This window comes from Pongo abelii, chromosome 1 (assembly GCF_028885655.2).
Source record: "Pongo abelii isolate AG06213 chromosome 1, NHGRI_mPonAbe1-v2.0_pri, whole genome shotgun sequence".
In the NCBI taxonomy this organism is placed as follows: Eukaryota; Metazoa; Chordata; class Mammalia; order Primates; family Hominidae; genus Pongo; species Pongo abelii.
In genome coordinates, this window is record NC_071985.2 from 193769097 (window position 1) to 193778962 (window position 9866).

A 9866-nucleotide genomic window follows, 5' to 3' on the forward strand; every position below is an offset into this window, starting at 1 on the left:
TAGTTGGAAAAAATTAAAACAAAAATATTTTCTTGGCCGGGCGTGGTGGCTCATGCCTGTAGCCCCAGCACTTTGGGAGGCTGAGGCGGGCGGATCACCTGAGGTCAGGAGTTCGAGAGCAGCCTGGCCAACATGGTGAAACCCCGTCTCTACTAAAAATGCAAAAATTAGCTGGGCGTGGTAGCGGGCGTCTGTAATCCCAGCTATTCAGGAGGCTGAGGCTGGAGAATCACTTGAACCCAGGTGGCGGAGGTTGCAGTGAGCAGAGATTGCGCTGTTGCACTCCAGCCAGGGTGACGATAGGGAAACACCATCTCAAAAAATATATATATATATTTTCTTAGCACATGAAAATTATGTGAAATTAAAATTTCAGTGTCCATAAAGAAAGCTTTATGGGGACACAGCCATGCTCATTCCTTTAAGTATGACTGGCTGCTTTCCTACTACAAGGGCAGAAGAGTTATAGCCTGCAAAGCCTACAATATTTACCATCTGGCTCTTCAGGAAGAACGTTTGTCGACTCGTGTTAGGTTTTGAAAAGAAGGCAAAGGTTAAAGAAAGACACACACAGAAAGAGGGCGGCTCGACAGCAAACACAGGCTTTATGTCCAGCATAATAACCCACAGAAGTGGGGAACCAGCCTAATGGCAGTGCCCACCACTGCTTACAGACTGGACAATTTATAGGTATGGGTGGTAGGGGTCTGGGCAGTATGGCTTGCTGCCTAGAAGGATATTGATATAAAGATGTTCTCATGATGAGGCGGTTTGGCCCTTGTTCCAGTGGGATGTCATCATGGTGTCCCTTGGACCTTTGCCCAGCAAGATATGAGAGGGATGTTTCTTTAGTTGGGCCTTTGTCTGCCTTGTGGTCACGCGGTTAGGCAGGATGTTTCTCACAGCCCAAACCCCTGTGAAATGTTTCACTTTGACCAAGGTCTGCAGAATAGCAGGGAGCTTACAAAATGGTGCAGTTTAGACTAACATCTTGGACTAAACCCACTAATACATAAATTACAGGTTGACATAGTGGTAGGAAATAATGGGACCATCTATTTTATATGGAGCAGGGGGTTAAGACCTTCCTGAGGTGACGTTTAAGCTGAATTCTGAAGGAAAAGGAGCCAGACAGAGGAGGAGGCAGCTTCTGCACACTCAAGGAACTAAAAGACCAGATCCTGGGATGGTGGGGTGGAGGGCATGATATCAGGTGGGAAAGGTAGGCAGAGGGCCACATCATGAGGGCGCTGTAAGCCATCTGGAAGATTTGGGAGCTTTGAGAAGCTGCTGAAGTTACAACAGGAGAGTTACATGCTCACATCATTTTAGATAGTGCTCTGACACTAGGCCCAGGATGGATTGATTGGAACCCAGGAGACCAGGAAGTTAATGTAGTAGACTAGGGAAGAGTTGATAGTGGCTCTGTTCCTCCAATCCACTTGTCCAGGGTGATTTTTTTTTCTTTTTTCTTTTTGTTTGTTTGAGACAGGGTCTTGCTCTCTTACCCAGGCTGGAAGGCAGTGACATGATCATGGTTCACTGCAGCCTCAACCTCCCAGCCTCAAATGATCCTCCTACCTTAGCCTCCCAAGTAGCAGCTGGGAGTACAGGTGCACGTTACCATGCCCAGCTAATTTCTTTTTTTAGAGACAGGGTCTTGCCATGTTGCCCAGGCTGGTCTCAAACTCCTGGACTGAAGCGATCCTCCTGCCTCGGCCTCCCAAAGTGCTGGGATTACAAGTGTGAGCCACTACACCTGGCCTAGGGTGATCTTTCTTCAAAATAAACCTAAATTCTCTAGAACTCCCTACCTAAATCACTGATGCTGCTAACAAGGTCCTTGACAACGGGTCCATGCTTACCTCAAGTCAACCCTGACCTCCACATCAGCTCCTCACCTACTTACCATGGGCTCTTTTTCCTTGCCTCTGGTTTTACTCATTGAGTTCTTTCTTTTCTCCATGTGGAGGCACCCACCAGTCCTTGTCAGAGGTCCTAGTTAAGCTTCACTCACCCAAATCCCCTATAGACAGAGTCCATAGTCCCCAAGTTCAGAAGTCAATTGGAATACACCCTATAACTATAGTCAGGTATGTCTCTCTCTCTCCCAGTAGATGAAGATATTTGACACCACGGCCTGTACCCATTGTATTCCCAGAGCTAAGCAGTGGCTGCGCACACAGCTGACCTTACCAACCTCATGCCAAGCCAGGGAGTTCATGCTTATAGGAATGAGGCTATGAGATCTGATTAGGAGAGCTCTTTGTGTACCCATCACTATTCCAAACCAAAAGGTCACTCTCAAGAAGAAACTGACCAGGTGTCCTTTATGTGGTGTGGTATAATAAAAAATAGATACTTGGTCTTTGTCCTAGTTCCTGGCACAGAGCTTCTAAAACCATTGGAATATCCTGAGTGCTGTGTCTTTTGTTATTCATAATGAGCCCATTTTGACCCTACCTAAGTTTATGCTAAGCAGATGACTCAAGGTAGAACCCCTAGCTCGCTTCAGGATGGGGGTTGGTCACCAGAGAAACCAACCACGTGATTAGAGGGTTGGGACTTCCAGCTCCTGCCTCCAACCTCTGAGGAGAGGAAGGAGTTGGAAATTGGGTTCAATCACCAACACTCAGTGGTTTAATCAGCCATGCCTAGGTAATGAAACCTCATATAAACACTCTAAATGCGGTTTGGGGAATTTCCAGGTTGGTGAACACATTGATGTGCTTGGAACACAGCATGCCTAGAGAGGGCATGGAAGCACTCCAGCCCCTCTCCATTCCCACCTTGCGCTGTGCATCTCTTCCTATAATCTTTACAGCCAGGTTTGAATGCATTGTTTGGATAAGCAGGAACAAACTTCTCCTGTGAAGATAGTTCATAAAAAACCAAATGGAATCTCAGTAACCTTGGTGTCTGGGTCAGCACCAGCTTCTGGCCCTCTCTTCTTTCATAGGCGCGTGGGTCACTCACTCAGCACCTGCTTCTGTTCTTGGGAAAGTGCTGCCGCCAGCATGGAGGCAGTCAGGGGTTCCTGGCCTGCACATGGACAGCAGGCTGGGGTGCCTGGGAACCAGGAGAAGCAGTGGGTTAGCACCCAAGGAAAGGACAGCACTCGATGGTGGTCAAAGTTAGGACACTCCAACCACTCGACACCTGAATGCTACCATTCAGAATCCGCGGAAGGGGAGAAGTAATGGTTTTTGACAAAATTCAGCCCATTTTGAGGGGAGTGGTGGTGATATAAAACTATATAGATTCTCCATCGCGTGCAGTGCTTCATGCCACTTTGGAAGACTGAGGCGGGTGAATTTCTTGAGCTCAGGAGTGCGAGACCAGCCTGGCCAATATGGCAAAACCCTGCCTCTACTAAAAACACAAAAATTAGCCAGGTGTGGTGGTGTCTGTCTGTAGCCTCAGCTACTCAGGAGGCTGAGGCAGGAGAATTGCTTTAACTCAGGAGGCGGAGGTTGCAGTGAGCCAAAATTGTACCACCGCACTCCAGCCTGGGTGGCAGGGTGAAATTCTGACTCAAAAAACTAACTATGAGGCTGAGTGTGGTGGCTCACACCTATAATCCAAGCAATTTGGGAGGCCGAGGTGGGCGAATTGCCTGAGGTCAGGAGTTCAAGACCAGCCTGGCCAACATGGTGAAACCCTGTCTCTACTAAAAACACGAAAATTAGCTGGACGTGGTGGTGCGCACCTGTAGTCCCAGCTACTCGGGAGGCTGAGGCAGGAGAATCACTTGAACTCAGGAGCCAGAGGTTGCAGTAAGCCAAGATGGCGCTACTGCACTCCAGCCTGGGTGATAGAGTAAGACTCCATCTCAAAAAAACAACCAAACAGAAAAACTGCATAGATTCTCATCATATGTGTAATAACATGCAACATAATTAGAAAGGGAAGGTGAAAAGAGCCCATCCAGAGCACACCTACTCTGTGTTGGGCCTAGTGCTAGGGAGATATTTCCACAGACATTTAGTTGTCACAAACTTGAGATGGAGATTATCTCCCTGTTTTACCCAGGCCACCCAGGGAGGTCAAGCAATTTACTCACATTAGCAAAGTAATAACTGAGTATTTAATTTGTTGATTGAATATATAAAGCTCCAGTAACTATCTTCGGCAGTACAGCTTTTTTCTAAGGACCACATTATCCCCTTTGGAGGTATGCCCAGAAGTGACTGGATCAAAAGGTGTAAATACCAAAAACAGTTATAATTATTGTATGCCATAATGCCTCTTTCATTAAATGCTCTAGAAACATTAGCATATGATGTCAGTGATGAGCTCCAGTCTAGAAGTAGGTCCCTGAAGGCAGCAGAAAGGCTTCATATCTTTTCACATGGCATTAAGTTTTGGAAATCGCTTTAGAAAGCTTTAAGTAGGTGAAATGAATGGGAGTGTGGGAAGCATCATTCTCCTGTATTTCTGAGGGGAGCAGTTAGACATCATAGTCACACTTAGCACAATTTGTATTTGCATTTACTTTTTATTTTTTTGAGACAGAGTCTCACTCTGTTACCCAGGCTGGAGTGCAGTGGTGTGATCACGGCTCACAGCAGCAGCCTCAAGCCTCAACCTCCTGGACTCAACCTCCTGCCTCAGCCTCCCGAGTAGCTGGGACTACTGACTAGCGTACACCACCACACCTGGCTAATTTTTCTATTTTTTTGTAGAGACAGGGTTTTGCCATATTGCCCAGGCTGGTCTCGAACTCCTGGGCTCAAGCGATCCTCCCACCTCAGCCTCCTAGAGTGCTGGGATTACAGGCATGAGCCACAGTGCCTGGCTGCATTTACATTTTTAAAAATATTCAAAAATAGAGGATGCATTTACTCTTTAAAACCCCTTCTCTCCAACCAAAGAAAGAGCATTTTGAAAGCAGGGACCAATGTCAGTTTGCTTACACCACTGTATTCCCATACCACTGCACAATTCCTTGGTATTTAGTAGACTTTTAATACCTGATGAATGAAATAGAGAAAACCTTCTTGCAAATAAAGTTGAAATGGAAAATTCTATTCTTAGCACATTGGGTGCCTGGGCTCCGCTACAGAGGCTGAATCACAGGCTGTGGGCTGCCAACATTGGAGGTGTATTTATACAGAGCAACAGCACAAGGAGGAGCAGTGCGCGTTGAGTGTGGTGGCACAGGTGCTACATGCCTCACAGCTGCAGGATTCCCAAAGAAAAGAACAAACCCAGTTCAAGTTCGTCACTCTTAGCAACCGCAGTCTCCAAGAGTCTTCCTTGATTCTTAACTGAGTCAGTGTTTGTATCATGGAGACTGTTTGAGGGACTAGAAGCTAAAACATTCTATCTGCCACTCAGTGACACTTTTCTTCACTGATAGCAGGAGGGACAGATGTCCAAGTCTGCCAAAACCTAGGGCTGTTTTTCTGCCTTACACCACAACCTCATAGGGTTGCATTTACCAGTGACTCTAGTCTCTTAGGTCTGGCAGGTTCCATATTCTAAGATAGTGGTCCTAAAATATGAAACTGCATCTGAATCATTTGAGGGCTCGTTACAATGCAGGTTGCTAAGCTCTACTTCCAGGGTTGCTGATTCAGTCAGTCTTGAGTGAAGCCAAGAATGCTCGCTTCTAACAAGTTCCCAGGTGATGTGGAAACAGCTGGTCTGGGGACTATACTTTAAGAACCACTTTTTCCAAGAAAGTAATGACATGTTAAGAGGCAGTAGAAGCAGCCCATTCTGGGTGCAAACAATATGAAGGTGTGTTGTCTGGAGAGAATTTTAAAACACTAATAAAACAACTAAAAGGTCAGTCACTTTTGACCGGGTGCGGGGGCTCACGCCTGTAATACCAGCACTTTGGAAGCCGAGGCAGGTGGATCACTTGAGCTCAGAAGTTCAAGACCAGCCTGGGCAAGGTTGAAAATCCTGTTTCTACAAAAAATTAGCTTGGCATGGTGGCATACACCTTTAGTCTCAGCTACTTGGGAGGTTGAGGTAGAAGGATCACCTGAGCTCAGGAGGTCAAGGCTGCAGTGAGCCATGATCATATCACTCCAACCTGGATGATAGAGTGAAACCCTGTCTCAGGAAAAAAAAAAAAAAAAAAAAAAAAAAAAAAAAAAAAAAAAGCCGGGTGCAGTGGTTTATGCCTGTAATCCCAGCACTTTGGGAGGCTGAGGCGGGTGGATCACTTGAAGCCAAGAGTTTGAGACCAGCCTGGCCAACATGATGAAACTCTGTCTCTACTAAAAATACAAAAATTAGCCAGGCATGGTAGTGCATGACTGTATCCCAACTACTCGGGAGGCTGAGGCACAAGAATCGCTTGAGCCTGGGAGGTGGAGGTTGCAGTGAGCCAAAATTGCACCACTGTACTCCAGCCTGAGCAATAAAGGAAGACTCTGTCTCAAAAAAAACAAAAAACAAAAAACAAAAATAAAAACAAAAAAAACCCAATAAAAACAAAAAAAAAAAGTCAATCACTTTTTATTATCATCATGCTCATGCAACTCTGAACAATATCAGTCACATTGTTCAGACTTTTTTCAGGAGTCTGAAAAAAAATCTTTCAATTGTTTCTAAGTTGAAATAATTGCTATGGATGCTCTTAAATATAAATCAAGTTAGCATATTTTATTACTTATCCTTAATAAACACTGTATTCTATATAAAAATTAATTTGGGAATCTTACTATGCAGTTGGTCTCTAAGACACTTGGACTGAGCTACATATGCTTATTTAGAGGGCAAGTTCTTACTGATTCAGAACAGTTTGAGTTCCTTCAAGATCACTGTGGTCACAGTTTGTGTCTCTAAGCCTTGTGTTACTACAGATTGCATTTAAACAATAGATTTAAAATGAAAGAGAATATGGTTGTATGTGATTTTTCTTTTCCAAGTCATCTTTTTTTCCGGGGTGAAGTTTTAGATGAAGTTTCTAAGACAAAATATTTGCAAACAGTGGGACTTGGCCTTGAAAAATGTACAGTAAAATAGTAAGCTTTACAATTGTCACATGGATTTGGCAATTGTCTCCTAGACAGGACATCAAAAACACAGCAACAAAAGAAAAAAATAGGTAAATTAGACATCATCAAAATTAAAAGCTGTTATACATCAGACAACACTATTAAGAAAGTGAAAAGATAACCCACAGAATGGGAGAAAACATTGGCAACTAATGTATCTGATAAGAATCTAGTATCCAGAATATGTAAAGAACTTTTTCAACTCAACAATAGAAAGACAATCTTATTAATATACATGCAAAAGGACTTGAATAAACATTTCTCCAAAGAAGATAAACAAATGGCCAACAAGTACATGACAAGATCAACATTGGTCGTTAGGGAAACGCAAATCAAAACCACAATGAGATACCACTTCACATTCATTAGACTGGCTAGCCTAAAAAATTAAAAATAACAAGTGTTGGCAAGGATGTGGAGAAATTGGAACCCTTATACATTGCTAGTGAGAATGTTAAATGATATTTTGATTTGCATTTCCCTAATGACCAATGTTGATCTTGTCACGTATTTTTTGGCCATTTGTTTATCTTCTTTGGAGAAATGTTCACTCAAGTCCTTTGCCTGTATATTAATAAGATTGTCTTTCTATTGTCGAGTTGAAAAAGTTCTTTACATATTCTGGATACTAGATTCTTATCAGATACTTAGTTGCCAATGTTTTTCACTGTGGAAAATACTTTAGCTGTACCTCAAAAAGTTAAACATAATTACCATATGTCCCAGCATTTCCAACCTAAGTATATACCTAAAAGAATAGAAAACAAATGTTCACACAACAACTTGTACACAAATGTTCATAGCAGCACCATACACAATAGCCAAAAGATGGAAATAACTCAAGCATCCATCAACAAATGAATGGATTTTAAAATGTGGTATATCAATATAGTGAAATGTTATTCAGCCATAAAAAGAAATGAAGCACTGATACATGTTAAAACATGGATGAGCTTTGAAAACATTACACTGAGTGAAAGAAGCCAGACACAAAAGGCCACGTATTATATGATTCCAATTACGATGACTGCTTAGGCACAGGGTTTCCTTTTCGGGGGATGAAAATATTCTGGAACTCTTACTGAAACACCAGGGGTTCTGTCTAGGTCCTGCTGCTCACAGCTCAGAAAGCCAATGACTAAGAAAACGAAGGACAAAGCTTTAATCAGGTGCTGCGGCTGAGAAGATGGGAACTCAGTTTCAAATCCAACTCCCTGACCGACTAAAACTAAGGATTTATATAGCAGGGGAGAAATGCAATGATGTGTAAGAAAACGGAAACTAGTCACTTTTAAATGATACGGAATGGGGGGAGGGAAGCGCTGGGTAGAGGAAGGTGTGGTCGCTGGGTAGAGGAAGGTGTGGTGCCTGGCTAGGACTCCACCCCCATGGACGAAGGTGAGGACAAGCATTTTTGTTTTCCTGCCCAAATGCTGCATTTCCGAAGACCACCCTGACCTGCCACGCCCCCATCCTGTGCCTATAAAAACCCTGAGACCCTAGCCGGCAAACGCACAAGCTGCTGGATATGGAGAGGAGCAGATCGGTGGAAGAACACAGAGGCTGCTGAAGGCACATCAGCGGAGGAACACACGGGTGGCTGAATGTCAAGAAGGCTGCACCAACAGGGACTGGCATGCCCGCAGTCCACCGACTGGCAGAACAATGCAGAGTGTGGCTCTCTGAGTGCCCGACTCCGGGGGAAAACCATCTCTCTTCTGGGTTCCCCATCTGCTGAGAGCTAGTTCCACTCAATAAAACCTTGCACTGATTCTCCAAGCCCACGTGTGATCAGATTCTTCCGGTACACCAAAGCAAGAACCCCAGGATACGGAAAGCTCTCTGTCCTTTCGACAAGGTAGAGGGTCTAATTGAGCTGGTTAACACAAGCCACCTATAGACGGCAAACTAAAAGAGCACCCTGTAACTCACATCCACTGGGGCTTCAGCTGTAAACATTCACCCCTAGATACTGCTGTGGGGTCGGAGCCCCGCAGCCTCCCCGTCTGTACGCTCCCCTAAAGGTTTGAACAGCGGGGCATTGAAGAAGTGAGCCACACCCCCATCCCACGCCCTGTGAAGGGGGACAAGGGAACTTTTTCCGTTTCAGTGGGACCCCATCTTTACAAAAAAATAATTAAATTAGTCAGGCATGGTGGCATGCGCCTATAGTCCCAGGTTTTCAGGAGGCTGAGGTGGGAGGATTGTTTGAGGCCTGGGGGTGGGGGCTGAAGGCTGCAGCGAATAGTGATTTTGCCAATGCACTCCAGCCTGGCTGACAGAGGAGACTCTGTCTCAAAGCGAAACAAAAAACTAACCAGCAATAAAAACAACCCTCAGGGGAAAAATCAGAATCCAGAGTCACTACAGCATATTATTTTAAAATCCAGTTTTTGAAAAGAATAATGATACATTCAAAGAAACAGGAAGATGTGCCTCATACTCAGAAAAAAAAACCCATCAATAGAAAATAGAAAATTGTCACTTTTCAAGACCAGGTGTTGCATTCAGCAAACAAAGACATCAAAACAGCTATTATAAATATGTTACAAAATTTATAGTAAATATGTTTAGAGAAATAAAAAAATTTAATGTAAAAGACTCAACAAATAGTAAATCTCAATGAAGAACTAGAAGCTATAAACAAGAATTAAATGGAAATTCTAGAGTCAAAAAGTACAATAACAAATGAAAAATTCACTAAATGAACTCAGCAGCAGACCTGAGATGTCAGAAGAAAGAATCAGTGAACTTGAAGATAGTAGAATAGAAATAATCTAATCTGAGGAAGAGAGAGAAAGATGAAAGAAAAGGAATAGAATCTCAGAGATCTGTGGTATATCATGAAGC